Raw genomic sequence first — 22152 nt, 5'->3', positions numbered from 1 at the left:
GCGACATGTACTTCAAGCTACAATGCCAATGGGATTCAGACAGGCATTTGGATGTAGAGTTGCTGTGATTGTTGACTGTTTTGAAGTTTTATTGAGAGGCCCTCTAATTTACTAGCTAGAGCACAAACATGGTCCAACTACAAGCATCACCATACTGTTACATTTCTGATTGGTGTTGCTCCCCAAGGCTATGTTACCTACATATCTTGTGCCTGGGGAGGAAGAGTTAGTGATAAACAGATCACAATACAGAGTGGGCTCCTAAAAAACCTGTTACCTGGAGATATTGTCCTAGCAGACCCGTGGGTTCGATATTGGCGATTTTACTGTGCTTCACTAAAGATGCCTGCATTCACCAGGGGGAAAAGTCAGCTGTCAGCATACGAGGTGGAAGAGACAAGAAAAATAGCTAATGTGCGTATTCATGTCGAAAGAGTCATAGGATTAGTCAGAAGAAAATATCAGATTTTGCAAAGCAGGGCTGTGCCCATAGAGCCCATGCTAACAAAACCAGGTGAGGCACTAGCATTAATTGACAAGATTGGGGTTATTTGCTGTGCCTTGTCTAATCTGTCAGTGTCTGTCGTCCCATTGGAGTAAAGTCATGGAGCTGTAGTCTTGTAAATAAGAAACCATGTATTATTCAGTATCATTTAATCTTTTCAGTAAACATCTTTTTGTGTTCAAACATCTTGTGTTCAAGTCTTTTCAGTAAACATCTTTTAGTGTGTTGTAAATTGTGTAGCCCTACTCAATATACAACTTTCATCTACATTCAGGCTTAATTCATTCAACAATATTCTAGAGATGACAATTGGTCTGGTGACGTTCCCATGTATGGCCATTGAGGGTTATTGTAAATGTAAATAAGAAACCATGTATTATTCAGTCTTCTTAGTATCATTTAATCTTTTCAATAAACATCTTTTTTACAATAGCAATATATCACACAGCCCTACTTCCTCTAGTGAGTGTGGTCAGTGAATATGAAGGTGCTGTAATGCAGGTTAAAGAGCTGCCACTGTGCAAATAATAATGCAACAAGGAGAGAACCACAACTTCCGGGACCAGGACAGACCACAGGTGCTGGTAATCACGCCTTCTCTCCCTCCTGATCATCTTGCAACTGAAACTGAAAAATGGAACAGCAGACAGGGAGAGGAGGCTTTTAGTCACCTGATAGTTATGCACTAACATGTTCTTGTGGAAAAAAATGAGCACACCAACTCTTTATTACTTTTACCTTTCCCCTTGTAAGTTGCTGTCCCAACACTTCAGGGAGAACACATAGTCTGAAGAAACTCTCAACTCTGGGAATGATGTTGTCCCACAGGTCTACATCACGCACAATTCTCTCTACAAAGAGGTCATTTTTAGTCCAGACAACAAAGTTGTCAACGTCAACGACGTGGAGCTGAGCCTGTACTTGATGGTAGTAGGCATGTCTCCTGTCCAGCTTCACAGTGCCCCCATCGTTGACGAGACAGAAGCCCTGTTCTCCAGCACACAGGCGAAGATTGGCCTCCTCTTGTTTGCTGTGTGGGCACTAAAAGTTAAATGAAAAGAAAAGCAATATATTGTACTGTAAATAAGTGTCTGCAGCTCAAAATGTATTGGGAGAGGATCTCCAGACTCAGGATCACATCACAATCCTATTCTTACCCGCTTTACTGTAGCACAATACTGAACAAATAACTTACCTTTATCTTACAGATACCAGTTCCATGGCAGGTGCACGTGACACCTCCGTCTGGCGACGCTCCCATGTATGGCCATTGAGGGTTCAGCCAAAGCCCGCTGTCTTTACAGCTGAAACCCTGGTGGTGCAGACTTTGTACTCCTTCATACTGCTTTCGGGCAGTTGCCTCGTATTTGCATCCATACCTGTAATGTATACAACAAGGAATAGAAATAGAACATTGTACATTATAAAACGGACAAGTCAAATCAAGCAATCTGATTGGTTCTTAGCCGTGATATAATCAGCGTATACCACGGGTAGAATTGTAAGTTACTTTTCACAACAAGTCGGTATCCCTCCGCGTCTGAGAAAAACTGTATACAGTTGCGTTGAAAAGCAAACTGCCTGCAGTTTGCTTTTCAAACTGGAACAAGGAAGCAGCGGAGAAGTAACGGGGCAGAAACCCTCCTTTTTACGCAGCGGTCCAGACGCTTCGCGTCGGGCCGAACCACGCCCCTTAGCTGTGATATAATGAACAAATACCACAGCCTATCGTGAGCTATTGCTTAATTATACCATGGTCTGGGTGAATACTCCATTCTGATTGGCTCCCTAATCCCTAATAAATACCTTGTTGCAGCTGTAAAGAACTTGTGTGCCTCTGGGTAGCATATGGACTTGATCAAGGACTTTGATGGCTGTGCAAGACTAGTCTGTAGAACCTGCTTCAGTCTTGAGGCTGTGATCCTTCCTGCTCTTTGGCTAAACCATATTGGTGATAAGCTCTGGTTTCTGGTCTCCTCCTCTACTGCCTGGACCTGTGGCTGTGTCAGCTCTTCCTGTCTGAAGTCCTGGCATGCATTCTGAAACTCTGTTGGGGATAGCTGTAGCATCTCTGGTGTCCTATACTGAGGTAGTGGTTTAAGTAGCTTGCTCACAGATTTAGGGACAAATTCTTTGTAATATGGTTCCCTGGACATCAGTGCAGCACTTCTTGGGGAATTTCTGCTCAAAGTCTTGAAAAACTGCATATACCTCTCTGATCCTCGCTCCAATTTTGAACCCTGGAATGTGGGACGCTGAAATGTGTGCTTCTCACCTGTCCTTCCAGCAATGGCATCATCCAGTTTTTTATTTTTGGATTTTGCGGATGAAAAGTCTATCATCGCAACTGGAGCAGCAGGAATCTGCACATGTGAGAGACAGACCAACATGTATGTGAACATACATGTAGGTGCAGTGTAACAATGAGACAGGCAAGGACGGCATGAACAGCTGACTGACCACTGGGGTCTGAATACCTTTTTGACATGTGATGGCATTAGCCACTTGCACTTCTCAGTGGTGCAGGATGCAGTCTCTCTCATCTTCACACCTGCTTCGATTGCAAACAGAACTGCTCCAACATGTGAGCAGGATTCTGACAAACTGTATAGACAGACATACTAGAATAACTAGATTGATCGTAAAAGCTAGTAATGGTATAACATGAATATTATAGCAGGCATTATTTTGTCTGAGCTTAAGTGTTGTGTCAAATATGCTTTGGGTTGGGATATTTATTTTATGACTTACCCAGCCATACAGTTACAGTGTGCTGTAACAACCTCTCCATCTTCTTTAGCTACAATCCACGTTTTTAAAATGGTGTTTCTCCAGACCTCTGGGAATGGTTGACCTACAAAATTGAAGCTCCAGTTAACAACTTGCTAGTTAGTAACATACATTTAACAACATCAAGCCATAGCTAGCTAGTATAGTTATGTTACGTCCCCAGCTCGTTTCGGGGTAAAAGGGAAGCAACACATAACCAGATGGTCTTGGTAAAGAGGTTGTTTTTAATATTAACCTCAACATAGAGTGATATAAACAACGTGCAGGCTGTTCAAAGGCTCTGAGCTGTCTATACACAACAGTACACAAAAACGAAGGCCACAGAATATCACAGTCACGAATCAGGACACTTAAGACAGAACTGGTGAGACGTTTCGCACAAGTACAACGCCGTCACCAAAACACAATATATCCTAAGCTAAACATATACACTCACATCAATATCCTAAGTACACACACACCATAAGCACCCGAGTTAACCTCTGTTAACAATATCGTAAGGAAACACACATCATAAGCACCCGAGTTAACCTCTGTTAACAATATCGTAAGGAAACACACATCATAAGCACCAGAGTTAACCTCTGTTAACAATATCGTAAGGACACACACATAAGCACCAATAACACACAAACATTCTGAGGTATGGTAGCATGGCGTCCTAGCACAGATCCAGCGCCCCGAATGTCAACAACGTCGCAGCTTAAGTAGCGTCATCAAGAGGAACGAAACAACTTCGCCGACGCGGTAACCATAGTACCTACATGTAATCATAACACACATACACATATATATATATATATATATATATATATATATATATATACACACAGAACACTCACAGGCCAGTTAATGCTGAAGGCAAGGCGACAGCCGTAACACTGCCTTACATGAGTCCATGTAGCTAAAGTTAGCTAGCTAGATGTCTCCTAATAATGCTACTTAGAGGTAAGAAGGTATAGGTAGTTAACACTCACCCGGGTAAAAACAAGGCGACATTTGTTTAATGCCTTTTTGGTGCCGAGGTCATTCACCCATCCACACACGAAGTAGTTGAAAGCTTCCAGGCTTTTATACGCTTTCATTTGGCTATCCGTGTAGTAGGAGGTATGAAGGACGAGGTAGCTGGTGATATCCATCGCCTCGACAGCGGGCAAATCTGATAAATCACGAGAAAAGTCGCTCTTTTTCAGCTGATACGGATCGTATCCGATGTGTGCTGTGATTTTTTCACGATATCTGCGGCGTGCAGGTTCATTTAATTGTTTGACATAGTCGGTGTCCTCCATGATTCCTGCGTTGATGAATGATTGCGTTTTCACTTCCTGACCTCCACTTGAATTTCGCGCGTCGTAGAAGTCACGTGACTGAAACCAAGCTATAGGGAAGTTCTTGTGAGACTTTGTGTGGAGAGGAGTAGCCTCAACATAGTCTGCCAAATCAGCTGTGTGGCCTTGAAGCGCTTGGGAATAAACACACAGTAGAGTAAAAGAAGAAAACAGCACATCTCAGAAAATGAGAAACATTTGGTTTAAACATATAAGGATATAATAAAAATGTCCACTACACATCCTTGATAGAATGCCCTGGCCGTTGCACCGAATGAGAGCGTACGTTTGGACTGACAGTTTGATCAACCAATCATATATTGATTTGTAGCCAATGGGCGTATTCTTTCAGAGTTTCCCTCGGTTCCAGGGTACTCTAGAAGGCCCGCTAGCTAACTGGCTCGAGACAGAGGATCTAGATCAGGGGATGGCAACAGGCGGGATCCGGACCCAGACGCCGACCTATACGGACCCGGAGCTATAATCAATACATTAATAAGGGATTTTTCGGCGCCTCCCCGCTTTTTTAACGCTGATTTGGGTGACTTGTGTAATTCGTGGAGAACCGAAGAGTTTTCGTTTTGGGTGTGCGGGGGGGGGGGGGGGGGAGGGGAGTCCGTCTGTCGTTCCGACTGACGGACAACTTCTCACTTCAAAAAAGAAGAAGAAATCTAGACCGCAAAAATAATTAAACAAGCGAGTACCTGTTTTTCCTGGCCAAGGACAGGTTCCTTGAACACAAAACGAGCGTAATGTGTCTTCACGTGGTATATGTCTCGTCTGAAAGGAGTGCTGCTGACAGAGAGCACCGGAACGCCGCTCCAGCTCTTAAAATATTGCAGTAGGCCTACCCAGCGCCATATAGATAGAAGAGTTACGACAACGGAAGTCCAAAAACGGTTATCGTCACGTGGTTCATGTAGATGAGGATCGTTCCCCGGAAGTTCATGGCGGGCAGTGTGAATCCATTGATAACAGGAGATAGAACTACGATTTTTGGTAATTATTAGTGAATAAAGGTTTTGATTTGAAATATTTATACAACAAATCGATATGTGTATGTATTTACATCAATATGTTTTAAAAAATAAAATAGAATTTGCTAATATTAAGTGATAAATTAGGATTAGTGTGAATAAGGAGTTTACATGTTAGGCTAACAGTGCCTTGGTTAAAGAGCCTGTTGCTGTTTATTTATAGCTTTGAATTCTTTAAAACCAATATTATCTTCTTAAACTTGTATGGTAGTCAGGAGCATCACTTTCTAATGTTTATTGATATATTTAGAGGGAGGGGATCTAAAGTAATGCTTTAAAATTCAGATTAGATTAATGTCTACCATTTTCTTAAATTCATGGTAGTTTCAGTAATCCCATGGTAATTGAGGACACAAGTTATCTAAATGACTAATGTCATCTTTATGGCTTTCAGAAAGGACAGGCGACCGATAGGTGACTATCAAAGGACTAGCAGCAGCAGCAGCAGCAGCATGATGATGATGATGATGATGTTAAATGTGTTGTTTTAGGAACATCCATTGCAAATACATGGAATTCAATAAACATTGAATAGCATATCATGCAGTTTGTCTTTGCCTTTTCCTCCGTGTTGTCCTGGTTTGCTGTGCTGCCTCATAGTCGCCACCATGGTTTGCTGTGCTGCCTGGGGATGCTCAAATCGCTCCGAGAAAGGAGTACGAATGTACGGCTTCCCCACTGACACGGAGTGGAGGAAAAAATGTCTGGCTCAAGTCAGCAGGAGCAATTTCACAACCAACAGCAAAAACATATGTGATGTAATTATATACAAACACTGCATTTGCACTTTTTCACAAAACGAAAACCACACCATTGGGAAAGCTTAATGTTTTGTTTAATACAAAAAACAGGGAAAGGCTTGAAAATTACAGAGTTGAGACTCAGGGTGCAGGGTGAGGGTCTCAGTGCAGGTATTCAGGCTCCATTGAATCCCCCTCTGGTTCTTGTGCTGAAAGAGGGAGTAACAGACAGGAGAAAGGGTTATACACACCTATATAGCACACCTATTGGATGGGAAATTGCCTTGGGGAGATAAGGTGTTTACTTATATAAAACAGTAGTATTAAACTTACCTTGTGTTTTCACTCTCACTTAAGTCCCTCTCCCTTTGCCATCAATCCAAAATCAGCTGAGCTGCAACATTATACAGACAGGTAATAATCAATATAATCACAAGGACACAATATGGCTCTGCTAAAAACACTCACTCTTACACGCACCAAAGTTATATTTATCTAATATTTAACTCCCTCCACCCCTGCATACAATCCCGTTTAGAAGCCCCTCTTCTCTAATTCAACAACGTTGGACCAAATAGACATTAAGAGAACGGAATTTACAATTAAAAGGCTGTTCAACGTGTGTTGCTAACTTGCTTCGGTATCCTAGCTTAATCTGTTATCTGTAAACGTTCCCTAAATCTACTAATTTAGGGATAATCCACTGACATCCTTTAATACACATGTTAATTTGAATCAGATGTACTGATAATATCCGCAATATACATCTTTAAACTTCTTCTTACCTTTAAAAGTCCGTCACGAACGGTCTATTATGCTGCAACTCTATAGCTCTGCTAGCCTTGGCGCTAACTTCCGGGGAACGATTGAGAGGCTCCACGATCCGCCATTGCTGTAAAAAAGTGGTCCATTGGAGTGAACGGAGATGACATAACTCTCAGTCTATATGGCGCTGGGCCTACCCATAAGGAGCCGTACACAATGTGCAGTGTTTGCGTGGCTGTGTCTTTAGTTGTAAGCACAGTGGCGATCTGTTGTTGTTAGCATCTGGTTAGCTAGCTATGCTAACAAATTTAAAGAGCTTTTCTACAACCAGGTGGAAGCAGCGGCGCCGGATTCATTTCAGAAGTGGGGGGGGGCCAAAAAGTGCGTGTGTATGTGACATAGCCTACTTGCCAACCCTCCCGATTTTCGCGGGAGACTCCCGTTTTCCTCCCGGGGTCATATTTATCCCGCATTCTCCCGATTTCTGACTAAATCTGATTTGTTTCATTCTAACATAACGCACCAAATGTTACTGTTTCCACTCGGACTTCAATACAGCTACACCATTGTTTGGTTTCCATGGTAACGTGTCATTTTAGTAGCGCGAGCAAATGAAAGTCTGAGAGGGTCTTCAGGAGGAAGATAGTCAGAGAAAACAGAACAAGAATGGACAACTCAACCCTCTGCTCACTCCTTTCCTGTAAATTAAACTATACAGACCAGCCCACACATATGACAGCGCAGTTGCTCATTCCATCTCTTCTTTTTTTCCTGCTACGCTCTTGTTTGACAAGCTGAATGTTGACTGGTGTTTGACTGAAGTAAGCTCTGTGAAAAGTTCCAGTTATTAACTCGGTATTTACAAAGCTGTCATCTCCACATTTGGAGAAAGTTACAAGCCGTTTGACAGCAGCACATCTGCATATTTCACAGAAGGCTCGTTTAGTGGTTTTGCAAATAATTAACCACTCTCTGTTTTTGTACCATTCTGCATTGAAGTACCTTCTCTTTGCCCAAATACGCTTTTATTGGCCCGTCACAATGTCCCGACAACAAACCTCCTCGTATTTTACCTAATGCAAAGTGACCTGCTCCATCGAAATCAGTCGCATTGATCCGAAGACACATTTTGAGTTGTATACACTGTTGGAAAGAGGAGATTCCTAGCTTTCTAATGATATCAGGATTGTTGTTGTACTCCAAATATTAAGCGAAATATGTCACATTATATAATGACTGTCACCGAGTCATCATTTTGAGAAAAAGGCCTCTAAAGTTTCCTCTTCTCTGGAATCCAACGATCTGATTGATTATTAGCGGAGCAAATGATCAAAGTAGTACGGAGGGAAGATATTTTCGTTTGGATTACTGGTCTGGGGGAAGCTCGCGAGTGTGTGTGTGTGTGTATACGTGTGTGTGTTTGTGTATTTTTGCATTTGTTTCCCGGGGAAAACTCTCAGGAGAAACACCGGCTGTTGTTATGCTTGCTGTGACGTCAAGTTACTCCGTTCTCCGCTTGTAATTATGCCGTTAAAAGCTTCAAAGCTGTATTTATCATCTGAATTTGCCGAAACAAGTTTAATATTCTGAAAGCCAAGACTTTGTTTATTTGAAATCAGATGAAAACAAACTGTAACGGACCCTGCCGTGTTATCTATGATTACTATGCCTTACATTCATAATATCAGCGGAGGGAGGGGGAGCGGCGCTGTGGAAGAGCAGAGTGGCGAGTGGGAGGCGAGCTGTGTTCTTCCCTTTACAAGCTTAAAAAATGCCTGTAGCTAATGAGATTGAATATAACAATCAAAAATAACAAAATATACACAGCTAGATCAGATGGCGTTCTTTTTAGATGCGACTTTAGAGTAGAGGGGAATTATTGAAACGGGATGTGTACAGGGTTCCGCGGCATCCGCTGCTGCGAAAATGTGGGGCAGGGCCGTAAAGTGGGGGGGCCAATGGCCCCCTGGCCCCCCCGCTTCCGGCGCCCTTGGGTGGAAGAGAGCTCTCTCCTGAGAGGCTCAAATAACCTCAGCTCAGTGAGGTTAAGGCACACCTTGATATGATCATTATAGTTATTAATGAGACTAAATGAAAAACAGGTATAAAATACTATATGACAGTAACACAAAAGTTGTTAAAAATAACAAGAATAGAGTTTAAAAGGGGAGTGATTTGTAAAATATCCAAAAAGAAAAATATGCTCACAGTTCTGTTTTATCTGGGTGTTGAGAGATGTATCCATAGATCTCTTAATGTTGCTCTCAAAGTGCACCAGATTGATGCTTTTAACTTCAATATTTAAAAAAAAATCTTCCACACCGTGCACGTGCATGCATACGTGAGTCATGGTGAGATATCTGGATTAAGAGGTTGCTTTTTCTTTGCACAGCATGAAAGAAAGGCCAAATGAATGGGCTGTGATTTTAGTTTTTTTAAGCAGAGGTTGAGTTCAATCATTTGTACGACCCTCGGAGGATGTTGTAAAAATTGAAAGGAAAAAGGTTCCCCACCCCTGCTGTAAATAATGATAAAAACCCTTGATTTATAACTTAACATCTCTGTCTCCTATTGATCTGAGTATATTATAAAGAATAGCCAGTTAATTGAAGCATTATAGCACAGGCCTTTGTCAGACGGTATATTACGCTGTTTTTTTTCTGCTTCGAATAGTTCTCTCTTTTTTCAGCGGGGGGTGTGTGTGTCTATAGAAGGTCCAGTTGTGATAGACACGGTTCGCCACTGCTATAACGTATATGCCAACAAACTGTACTTTTTATGTATTTTACTATACTTTTAACGGTCAAGTTCTGGCAACCACAGCTGCCTGAATTTGTACGTACATTTTAAGTTTTGTTTTTGTTTTTACAGTTTACTTATATCTGTACATTTCTTGTCAGTTTGCTTCAAGAAGTGGAATCAACAGACAGAAATGCAGGCTGGATTGGGAAAGGCTGGACTAAACGGAAAAATTATGGACATAAACAAGAAAAAAACAAAACACTTAAGAAATGTTTTTGTAATTTCTTTGTTGCATGTTTTATCATACATATTGTTACTTTTTTTGTTCCCATTTAAATATGTAATACTATTTATTATTTTAAATCAAATGCACCTGTTTTAGATAATATATTTATTTTGATGTAGGTTGGTTGTTTTTGGTATAATTATTGTAATGTTACTGTGTGTTTTATTATATTAACTATGTATTGCTATTTATTACATTACAATACTGTTATGAACACTATACAATGTATTTATTGTGGTAGTTACCAGAATACATTACACAATGAATCTTTGTAATATATTTATGTTCTCTGGTTTAAATAATCATACCAGTATTTATATAAAATGCTGGTCACCAGGGCCCAGGAGTTCAAAACGTTTAATCTCAATCAGATCCGATCAGATTTTGAAATCCCATTTTTTGTGATCCAGGATCAGACAAGTCAGCCATATTTTGTCCCTGGAGTTCAAAGCAATTCAGGATAGGATCATCCTGATCCAGATTACGATTTTTCAAGATGACTAGATCCTGAATATCAGTGCTTTAATCCTACCGATCGCCATCTAGTGGACATGAAAAATAATACAAGGAAGACAAGAGACCACATTGCAGAGACATCTATTGTTCACAATTACTTTTGAAAGGTGATGACAGATGATGGACTTTTTTTTGTTGAAGATATTTTTTCTTTAATCTAAATTACATTTGTGATTGACAATCTTTGTTGTGATAAGTTTATGAGCATAAACATTTATGTCATCAACATTTGGTTGAAAACAAAATAGGCCACCACAAACGTGACCAAAAAATGAAAAATAAAATTGATTTGCCATGAAGGCTAAAATGTGTGTATTATTTCAGTTAACAAACTTTGCCATCTTATTTATATTGAAACATATTTTTAAATAAATGGTACAGTACATTTTGCTCTGGTAATCCACTGGAGATCCACCCTTTGGTGGGATCAGGATAATCCAGTTTGTTGGGATCAAACTGATCCCAATCCTGTGTTGTCGGTTTGAACTACCCGTTTTGAAGATTTGATCCAGATTAAAGCTTGGATTGGATTTCCTGATCTGATCGGATATCAAAGTGATCCTAATCCTGTTTTTTGGTTTTGAACTCCCCAAAATCCAAATCTGATCTGATCAGATAGGGATTAAAAGTTTTTGAACTCCTGGGCCCAGGATAGTATGCTTAATCCCTTCTTAACTGCCAATGCTGCAAAGTCATACCTCCACTGCATGATTCTATCCCACATTGAATACTGTTTTACAAACTGGTCGTTTGCTTGTGCCACAAACCTGAAACCCATAGAACAGCTGTACAAGAGAGCTATCAAGGTGTTTGACAGAAAGCCACATTCATACCACTGTACCATCCTTGAAAAACACAATTTCTTGAGTTTTGACCATTTTAAGTCTTTTAAAACTATGTGCCCCCCCTCCCTTAGGGGAATTCATCCACAAAAAAGACACTGGAAGTTGCACTAGGTCAGAAACCAGAAGTCCACCGTAGACGGACCACTTTTGGACAAAATGTACTTTCCATGAAAGGCAGCTCATTGTGGAATACGGGATTGTCCCATTCTCAATAGTTTGAAAGGTCAACCGCTAAATGCTCTTTAATACAGGGGTATCTTCTCTTGCACTTTATATGTCATTGCTGCTATATTGTATTGCCATGTGATAAATACTTGTGTATGCTGCTCTTGCTCTTTTGCACTTTTTGAATATCATGTATTTGTTTTGCTATGTTTATAAATGTATTTTTCTTAAATGTTTTATGTGAGGGACTGCGGATGGAAACTAGCTCAAGGCTAAATCCGTCATATTTACGCTTGAAATGTTTATTGTTTTAAGGGTTCATTAAAATGATTAAATATAAAAATAAAAGTAAATGGCCTATTACTTGTAGAATATGGTCCTGTAGAATAAGGCATTAATAAGTGTTTATAATGACTAATAAAGAGCCAATATACTGCTAATATGCATGTTAATTAACAACTAGTTGGTGAATTTGTGTACCTTATTATTATGTGTTTCCAAAGTTCCAAAAAAGAATATGTCCACATTAGTGTGGATAGCATTTGAATCGTGTGGACTGTTGTTGTTCCTCTTGGGCATTTCCTCTTGGTTTGAGGATAAAATGGCCTTTAGCTCACATCAGCTGTTAGGACCATGTTAACCCTCCAGCTGCTCCTCGAGGTCTTTTGCCAGAGGTAAACTCCTCATAGCTGCTCTATCTTTCACCTTACTGAATTCTAAGTATTTGGTATTTTTACAAAAAAAAAAAAAAAAAAAAACGTCTATTGAGGACAGAGTCTCCCTCATGGTCGTTATTTCCACCATGTTTCTTCATAAAACAAGGATCCTGCCAAACCAGTATTTGCCGTGTACATGCAGTGTTGTTTGATATTTTTCAGTGAATACACAGTATCCTCCAACACAGTGAGCAACACACAACACATTTTCTGAACATCATGTATAACATGTTCTCACTCCCTGCAAGTAACCAGGATAACCTCTTAATCGGCTTCTCTTACCCACGATATTCATGAGACTGTCTAACTGCCCGGTTTCTCTTTTCGACTCAAACAGCAGAACTGAACAGCGAAGGGAATGGAAACAAGGGGTTACCTTGGTTGGTGAATGGCTAATGGTTACACAAGCCAACAAATCGTTATGACATCATAAAGTGGGCAAAATCTGATCAGCTCATTTTCAGACAGGTTTTTATATAAATGGATCAGGACAAAAAGTGAGAGAATCTTTTTTCTTGAAACTTTCAGAATCTCTTTACACAGAGGGGACACATGTCTATGTATAAAATACATGAAAAGGTGGATTTTGCATAATAGGTGACCTTTAAAGCACCTGATAATGCAAATTGGATAGTGTGTGTTAAATCCAGATCTGTGTTTTGCAGTGTAATGAAGCCTTTAGCCTCTAGAGGACATTAACGGGGCATTGCACTGTTTAATTAGAGGCCAAAAATGCCAGTGAACACATCCCAATGCCATTTCATTGGTGATTATTAGATGTAATCCATACACAGCTTGCATACAAATACAATCTTTGGCTGTGCATTAGAGCAGTGTTTTGTCAAAGTGGGCCCCACCAGGGGGGTCACGCAAAGTTTGAGGGAAACAGGCATTTTTCTTTTTTTTTAAAGTTTAATTTTTTTAAACATTTTTTAGATGTTATTAATAACTGCATATGTGTCCTTTGATGCCAATCTTTTCATATTTTTTGTTTTTGAATCACACGACTGCCCTTCAAGCCAATCAGAATCGAGCTGCCGCTACTGAGAGTGAAACTGAGTATCTGCTCAGCTTTTGGAGCAAGTGAGAGCTAGTGAATACTTCGCTCTGCAGCTGGATGAGAGCACGGATGTAGCAAATGTCGCAGAATTGCTTGCATACATCAGATTTATTTCAGAAGACAACTTTGTTGAGGAAATATTATTATGCAAAGCACTGGAAGGTGGGACCACATGAAGAGACATTTTCCAAGTTTTAGATGAGTACATCATCTCAAATGGACTTGACTGGTCTCGTTGTGTGGGTGTGTGTTCAGATGGGGCAGAGGGGCTATGACAGGCAAAGAAAGCGGAGTGACAGCTTTGATCAGGCAGAAGGCCCCAAATGTAGTGGCAACGCACTGCATGCTCCATCGCGAGGCACTTGTACACATCATTTAAAAAATGGGGGCCCTTGGCATGGCAAAGTTTGGGAACCCCTGCATTAGAGGACAGGAATGTTATCAAATAATTTAATCTCTATTGTTTAATCTTTAATTAACTGCATACATATGAACTCATCCATATGTGGCAATCATTCTTAAATATTGTTTCAGAGCCACATGTTAGCACTATACAAACAGTGAACAATCTATCCAGCCGAATTGTTGTCAAGGATTGTATTGTTTTAGTGTTAATTATGTGTGACAGCATACGAACACATAATAATCGTATTCAAATGACTATGCATTGTTTGCACATCTGCAACAAACAACACAAAAGGCAGATAAGGAGGTGAGAACCCAGCACGCCTTCTCTTCCCACATGCAGAAATATTTACACAGCCAACATCGACAACACAGTATAATTTCCTCTCGGTGTAGCATGATACCCTGAGATTAAATCTAAGCAGAAAAAAACACTGCCGATATATGGATGTTAAATTCTATTCAATTGGATGCAGTGCATGAAGTGTAAGAGAAATTAAGATTTATAGAGTAAGGCAATTATTTTAAGCCTGGTGCAGCAGCCCTTATTTAGCTGAATGGTAAGCTTGCCTTGCTTGGAGGAGCACTAATTACTGAAGCTTATAGGAGGCTTACACTAATCTTGATTGAATTTCTGAGTGTGATGTGAGATCTCGCATCAAACTTTTTCCCACTGACAAACGAGCAACTTTTAAAGCCAAACAGGTTAGACCCACTGTGTGTACAAACTAATCCAACTGCAGGATATTCAGAAACTCACCAGCTACATTCCAAAAAAAGCAAACAAACAAGACTAGTGCATAATATGACAACAGGCAGCACAGTGAGAGTGTGTAGCCCTGTGGATCTGAGGTGTGCAGGTGATGGTTTACTACTTTCATCAATCACAAATAGTGTGTTTGACATTTGATTGCCTCAAGGCCTTATAGTATCCTCCAAGTTTAGTCAACTTCGTAACACCTATGCTGTCCCGGTAAAAAATGACCTCCATAGAAAATGAATGGGTAACCCTAGATTATGTTCATCCATCAGCACACACCCAAGGATCGACCAAATGTTATCAGAATCTAAATCAGAATACCTTTTTCCTTCCCACAGAGGGGAGATGCACAGTTTTTACAGCAAAGAGCCTAATATAGCTTATTAGTTAGTTCGTTTTTGAATACATTTTCATTCTCTATTCTTTGTATATTCACTGCAGTTATTCATCTGAATCAGTAGTCTGAGACAATGTTTACAGATTAAAAAGGTGTTACATTTAATTTGGTGATGATCAATGTTTTTTGTGTTCAAGATCACCTATTATGCAAAATGCACTTTTTGATGTCTTTTATAATTAAATATGTGTCAGGAGACTCACAAAGTGTCAGAAAATAAAACCCTCAGTCTTTTCCTCCATACCCACATCTCTAAAAACGGGGGTACACAGAGCTGATCCAGATTTGCTGCGGTCATGACGACATTACTAAAATGTGATCTAGCTTTACGTTCAACTCCTGGCAACGCCGGCCAATAGGAGAAGACCTCAGATGACAACAGGAAGAGCAAGCCAAGAATTGATCTCTTCTACCCAAGCCCCCAGGAAGTGCGCCGGACTCAGATGAAAATATTCGTGGTGGCCAAACGGCGGTACTACACTTCCTTTTGGTTGCCAGGCCCGGAAACACTTTTTCCCATTGACTTACATGGGGTAAGAGTGGTCTGTAAATCGTTGGATAATATATACACATATATATATACACATATATATATATATATATATATATATATATATATATATATATATATATATACAGTGCAATCATTCTTTCATGCTAAATGAAGCTGTTGCTTGGATATCACTAGATCCTGTTACAGCGTTAATATAACGATTGATGTTTACATTAGCATAATTACTATTAGCTGCTAACTGCCGCCTCGTTAATATCAAATCCATCATAATAACAACCATTACCATGCTGTCTTGAACGCACGGTGCTGTTACGTGTACGCAAATTGACGTGCTTGATGTGAACGAGCATTTTGGTTAAAGTTGCGCATGCTCTATGAGCGCACATACGGGTACTTCTCAGGCATGCCGGGTAATCTGTGACGTTTCGCTCTCTCAAAAGTTGGGCCATTTTATCATCATGCGCTAATGAGCAACTCTCATAGGAATGAAAGAGGCCCCGCCTCCCACGCTGTATCCAGTTCTTATTATACATACATGCTTCTACCCCCTGACCTGGGCTGACCGGACGCATGGGGGGAGAGCCGCCACTCGCACATTTCATTTGGAGACCACCGCATCTTTTGTGTAATTAAATGCTGTTAACTTTTATAGGCTTCCCTTGACTCTTTTCAGTCTATCCTGCTCTCAGGGTTCAATAATTGCTAACAAAGCCAGATATAAAAGGTACTGTCCTTGTGGTAAATCCGCGAGAGAGAAATCATTTGAGCTCCATACCGTTTCAGAAATAATCCTTGAAGTGATTTGAAACATGATATGGTGTTTAATCACGGCAGTGTTTAGCTGAGTTTCTGCTGGTAGACAGCTTTCTCGTCACAGAGCTCACTGCTTGCATGCGCTCAAAAGGGGCGTGGCCAGCAGCAGCTCCATTACATTTAAAGGGCCAGACCCAGAATCAGCACTTTAGTGACAGGGCTGAAATAGAGGGGTATCTGTTGGTAATTTGAGCAAAACACTTCCGAGACATGTATTTTTTTATAATATATGCCTGAAAATGGTATAGTAGGAGACCTTTAATGTAAGAGCAGTTAACCTGTTAAGCCCTGAGCCTGTTTCTCAGGTCCCCGGCTCGAGGGGATAAAGCAATGATAAACCTGTGAGTTGGATGGAGAAAAGTCAGAATCAATATAGAATATTTTTATTTTAAAGTAAATTCAGATTGAACATAGTAAACATTTTTTAATTATAGTGTCCGTCCAAAAAAAATACATGACTTATAGTGAAAACCACCCTTGAATGATGGGATAGTAGACTAAAAGCTTTAGGAATCCAAACTATAACATATAATAAGTACCCTGTAAAAAAGCCTTCTTTCCACCTTTCTTAAGCTCTTTTCTGTTCTTTGGTTTTAGCGCCTGGCCGACACGCTCACACATCACTCAGAGATATGTTTGTTTTTGGTACATTTATTTCCATGTTATCGTTTCCATTTCAACACTGGTCGTTCTCTTCTTTAAAACACACACATGAAGGTATCTTACCAGACGAGTTTGAAACAGTGTTCGTCATTTAAATATATAAATCTTCTCTTCTCTGCAGTACAATGCAGCGGTCAAAAAACCGTGTGGCTTCACAACCAAACTAGAACCCAGAGTATAATCAGCAGGACTCTTTTAACCAGCTGAGGCAATCGCAGCACCAATCAGCCGCTCCGCCCAGCCGTGGCTGCGGATCACGATCACCTGACACCAATCAATTATACTCCATTACATACATTAAATGATTAAATAATCAAAATAATAAATCAACGTTTTGGCTCCTACACTCCGGCCCCTAATTGTTATGGAATCACACATGACAATTACTAATAAACATAAAATGGAGAGCCAATACAAAACATTTGTTTGTTAACTACTATAATTCATATGAAGTCCACTGCGATATAGTGTCCATCTTCAGGGCTTCTGACCCTTTGTAGGGCGAATGTGTATTAACACATGAGTCCGTGTGTGTAAATGTGCTTGTGTGGTGCAAGAGGGGAAGGGGGCTAGAGCTCATTTTGGGACTCGACCAGTAGTACCAGCTTTGTGATGGGTCGACGGAGTGTGCTGGTTTTTGTCTGTACTTCCACTTGTTGTACAAAACCTCTCGAGTCTGGCAAGACTTGCGTTATTCGTCCCATGAGCCAGGAATTTCTTGGAGCATTTTCGTCGACGATAAGGACAATGTCCCCGGTTGCGAAATTCCTCCTTTTCCTGTTCCACTTTTGCCTTATTTGGAGTTCCGGTAGGTATTCTTTGGTCCAGCGCTTCCAAAATAAGTTGGCCATGTACTGAATTTGGCGCCATCTTCTCTTCCCGTGGCAGTCGCTCGGATTGAAGACACCAGGCGGAAGAAATGGTTTTGATTTGAGCAGCAAAAGGTGATTTGGAGTGAGGGGCTCTAAATCTCCAGGGTCGTTGGTTGTTAGAGTCAAATCTGGAGATTTAGGCCACTGATGCTCAGGGAGACTAAGGAACTCTGGTCCCCTTAACCAGGTTTCATCTCTCAGAAAGCGACTTACAGAGATTCCCCTTGATACACAGTCAGCTGGATTCAGGCAACCATTAACATACCTCCATTGGGAAGTCTCTGAAGCAGATCGAATGACTGTGACTCTGTTGGCGACGAAGGTGTGGAATCTTGTTGTTTCATTTTGTATGTACTTCAGCACAGACGTGCTGTCAGTCCAAAACACGGATGGCTGGAGTTTAAGCTCTAACTCTTCCTGCAACATTCGGTCCATCCGGACGGCTACAGTGGCAGCGGTAAGCTCCATTCTTGGGATGGTCACTGGAGTGGAACTACTCTGGCCTTACCCATGATAAAGGAACAATGAACTGCGTTTGTTTTGTTCATTAGGCGAAGGTAAGACACTGTTCCGTAACCACTTTCACTAGCATCTCCAAAGTGGTGAAGCTGAGCTGAGACTGGATCTCCAAAGTTAAGTGGTGTGATGCATCTTTTGACTTTGAAGTCTCTCAGTAATTGCAAGTGGTGTAGCCAGCTCAACCACTGTTCCTTACATTCTTCAGGAATATTTTCGTCCCATCCTAGCCTTATTCCTGTTAATGTTTGCAAGATTTGCTTTGCAGGGAGGATCACAGGGGACAACATACCCAGCGGATCAAATATAGAGCTCACGACTGACATAATACCTCTCCTGGTAAGTGGTTTATCCTGAGGAGTGAATTTGAAATGGAATGAGTCCGTTTCCGTGCACCACTGAACTCCGAGAGCTCTTTCAACAGGTAGGGTACTTTTATCCAGATCCAGAACCTTGATTTCCTTTGATCTACTTTCCTCTGGTATTGTTTGTAGTAATACTAATAATAATAATACCCTTTATTTTGAGGCGCCTTTCAGGACACCCAAGGTCGCCTTACAGTGCATTTAAAAGTTAAAACAGCTAAAACAAAAACGGAACACAATTTAATCGAACCGACAAGGCAATACAGCAGCATAAAAGCATAAAAAAGGCAAGACAAGAGTGTGGAGTGACGGAGTGAGAGGAGGATCTGTGATAGCAGGTTGAATGTGTTTTAGAGTGAGTAGGCCAGTTTAAACAGGTGGGTTTTGAGGTGGGATTTGAATGTCGTGATGGAGTCAGACTGTTTGATGTGTGGAGGCAGAGAGTTCCAGAGCCTGGGCGCGGTGCAGCTAAAAGCCCTGGCTCCCATGGTGCTAAGGCGGGAGGTGGGGACAGTCAGGAGTCCGGCTGAGGATGAGCGCAGGGAGCGGGAGGGGGTGTATTCCTGGAGGAGGTTTGAGAGATAGGTGGGGGTGAGGTTGTTGAGGGCTTTGTATGTAAGCAGAAGGTTTTTGTAGTCAATCCGGTGCTGAACAGGGAGCCAGTGAAGTTCGATGAGGATGGGGGTGATGTGGTCAGACGATTTGGTACAGGTAATGATCCGGGCAGCCGAGTTTTGAATGATTTGGAGTCTGTTGAGTAGTTTTGTGGGTAGGCCAGAGAGGATAGCATTACAGTGGTCAATCCGGGATGTGACAAATGCATTAACCAGGATTTCGGTGCTGGATTGTGAAAGGGATGGGCGGAGTCTGGAAATGTTGCGGATATGGAAGAAGGCAGTCCGGGTGATGTTTTTTATGTGGGGTGCAAACGAAAGGGTGCTGTCCAGGATGACGCCAAGGCTTTTGACTTGGCTGGTGAAGGATACAGGGAAGCCGTCGATCATGATGCTTGGGGGTGGGGTGGTTAGGATTTTGGAGAGGGTGTTTTTTGAGCCGATGAGCAGGGCCTCAGTTTTACTACCATTTAGCTTCAGGAAGTTCCTGCTCATCCAGCTCCTGATATCCTGGAGGCAGGTGGTGAGGGAGGTGGGCGGGAGGGCGGTGTTGGGTTTGGTTGAGATATAGACTTGCGTGTCGTCAGCATAGCAGTGAAAGTGGATGCCCTGGTGACGGAGGATTGTGCCTAGTGGGAGGAGGTAAATGATGAATAGGAGTGGACTGAGAAGAGTAGAGCTCTGCTGTTGCTTACCCATTTGTTTAACTTGAAACCACCCTTACTGCACAGGGTTTTAAGTTTGTGAGCGATTATCACTGCCTTCCTCTCGCCTTCCATTGATTTTAGGCAATCGTCCACATAAAAATGTCTTAGCATCGAAGAGACTGCCTCTGGGCTAAAGTCATCCACATTGTCTCTTGCACACTGTTGTAGGGCAAAGTTGGCACAACTAGGCGAGGATGTTGCTCCAAAGATGTGTATAACCATTTGGTACTCTTCTAGCTCACTACTGAGATCTCCATCGTGCCACCACAAGAATGTGAGAAGATCTGAGTCTTCCTCTAGCACCTTGACCTGATGGAACATGGCTTCAATATCTGCCATGAATGCAATGTTCTTCTGCCGGAATCTTGTAAGGACACCAATAAGACTGTTGGTTAAATCTGGGCCTTGGAGAAGACGTGCATTCAGAGATGTGCCCTGGTAAGTTGCACCGCAATCAAAAACCACCCTCAGTTTACGCTTTTTTGGATGGTACACGCCGTGGTGTGGAATATACCAGCTGCTTTTGCTTTGATTTGCCTTGTCTTTTTGTTCAGGTGTCATTCTGATGGCAAAACCCTTATCAACAACATCTGCCATGAACTCTTTGTACTCCTCGTAGAATTTGTTGTTTTGTTGGAATTTTCTTTTTAAGTTCAAAGCTCTTTGTTCAGCAACACGTCTATTATTGGGAAAATCAAGTCCTTTTTCCTTTAATGGCAGTCCAATACTGTAGTGTCCGTCTACTAACTTGACAGAATTAGAGACACTTTCCATGAACTTGTGATCCTCTCTTGACATTGCTTCACAACCAAACTAGAACCCAGAGTATAATCAGCAGGACTCTTTTAACCAGCTGAGGCAATCGCAGCACCAATCAGCCGCTCCGCCCAGCCGTGGCTGCGGATCACGATCACCTGACACCAATCAATTATACTCCATTACATACATTAAATGATTAAATAATCAAAATAATAAATTAACGTTTTGGCTCCTACACCCTGTATCAAGATGTATGCAAAACAAGTGACATTTGACCTTTTTAGAGAGGTTTAGCAAAAAGAAAAACACTTCTAGGGTCATTTTGGTGGATTTTCCATAACTCTGGATCTAAACATTACCCATTGGTGAATAGAGTGATGCGTAGCCAGAATGCCCAAAACCGGAAGCTGTCATACACTCTCGTAGCTATCATAATAGCTATATATGAAAACTCAGTTTTTGTCATAAATATGAGGATGCCCGCGGGGCCTCCGGGTTGAACAGGTTGAAATAGAATGCAACTAAAGTAAGGGCGGGAGAAACAAACATGAAAGGAGGGTTAATAAAGAAGTCACAAAGCAGACAAAGGTTAGAAATATTGGACTTGATGAAACTAATTAAAATACATATATTTTATTTTAAAAATAAATAAATGAAGTTCTCGTTAACATGGACTCACTGTCAGTCAATGACAATACTCTACCTAAAGGGATGTGTAAAGCATGTAGACGGTGTGTGTCAGCGCACTGAAGAGAATTAAATTAACATATTATAGCAGGAAGTTTAATACAGTGTAATATTTGGTATATTCATTTTAATGTCCCTTGATATATAAGAAGTGTGTTTTTATATATTCATGTGTGTACTTAATTACTTTGTATTTAATAGTAGCAGTTGATATGAACAAGAAGCTGGAAAGAGAGAAGTGAAAACTTCCCTGTCAGGAGAAGGAGACAGAGAGGAAATACCCTTATATAGACATATGCTATAGGCAGCAGAGTAGGATGTGTGTGTGTGTTGCAGTAGCCATCTGGCTGTATCATAACTGCTCAATTATACTGATGCTTGTGTTTTTATTGATTTCTTTCTGTTTGATTCTTTCATGTTGTGAGTACTAAATTGCCAAAACTTTGTGCAGTAGTTGACGTAAATGTGTTTAAATTACTTATGTGAAATGGGGGAGCAGGTTGGCATGACAGGAGACTGGGGATGTGGGGAGAGGACACATTCTTGTCTGGACACAGAGTGCCGGGTAGCTAGAGCATACATGTC

The 22152-nt window shown here is 41.1% G+C and overlaps 1 long non-coding RNA gene across 1 annotated transcript; it reads right to left on the bottom strand.

Annotated features, from left to right (window-relative positions):
- Positions 1 to 2815: 2815 nt before the first annotated feature.
- On the bottom strand, positions 2816 to 3724 carry LOC117554742. The gene is made up of 3 exons (XR_004570314.1): positions 3257 to 3724; positions 2983 to 3109; positions 2816 to 2868 (listed from the first exon to the last, which is right to left on the bottom strand). It is a non-coding gene; the product is annotated as an uncharacterized LOC117554742 (long non-coding RNA).
- Between the last annotated feature and the right edge of the window lie 18428 nt (positions 3725 to 22152).

This window comes from Gymnodraco acuticeps, unplaced genomic scaffold (assembly GCF_902827175.1).
Source record: "Gymnodraco acuticeps unplaced genomic scaffold, fGymAcu1.1, whole genome shotgun sequence".
NCBI classification, from domain to species: Eukaryota; Metazoa; Chordata; class Actinopteri; order Perciformes; family Bathydraconidae; genus Gymnodraco; species Gymnodraco acuticeps.
The sequence above is the reverse complement of the archived record's forward strand: the minus strand, read 5'-3'. Positions and strand labels throughout refer to the sequence as shown.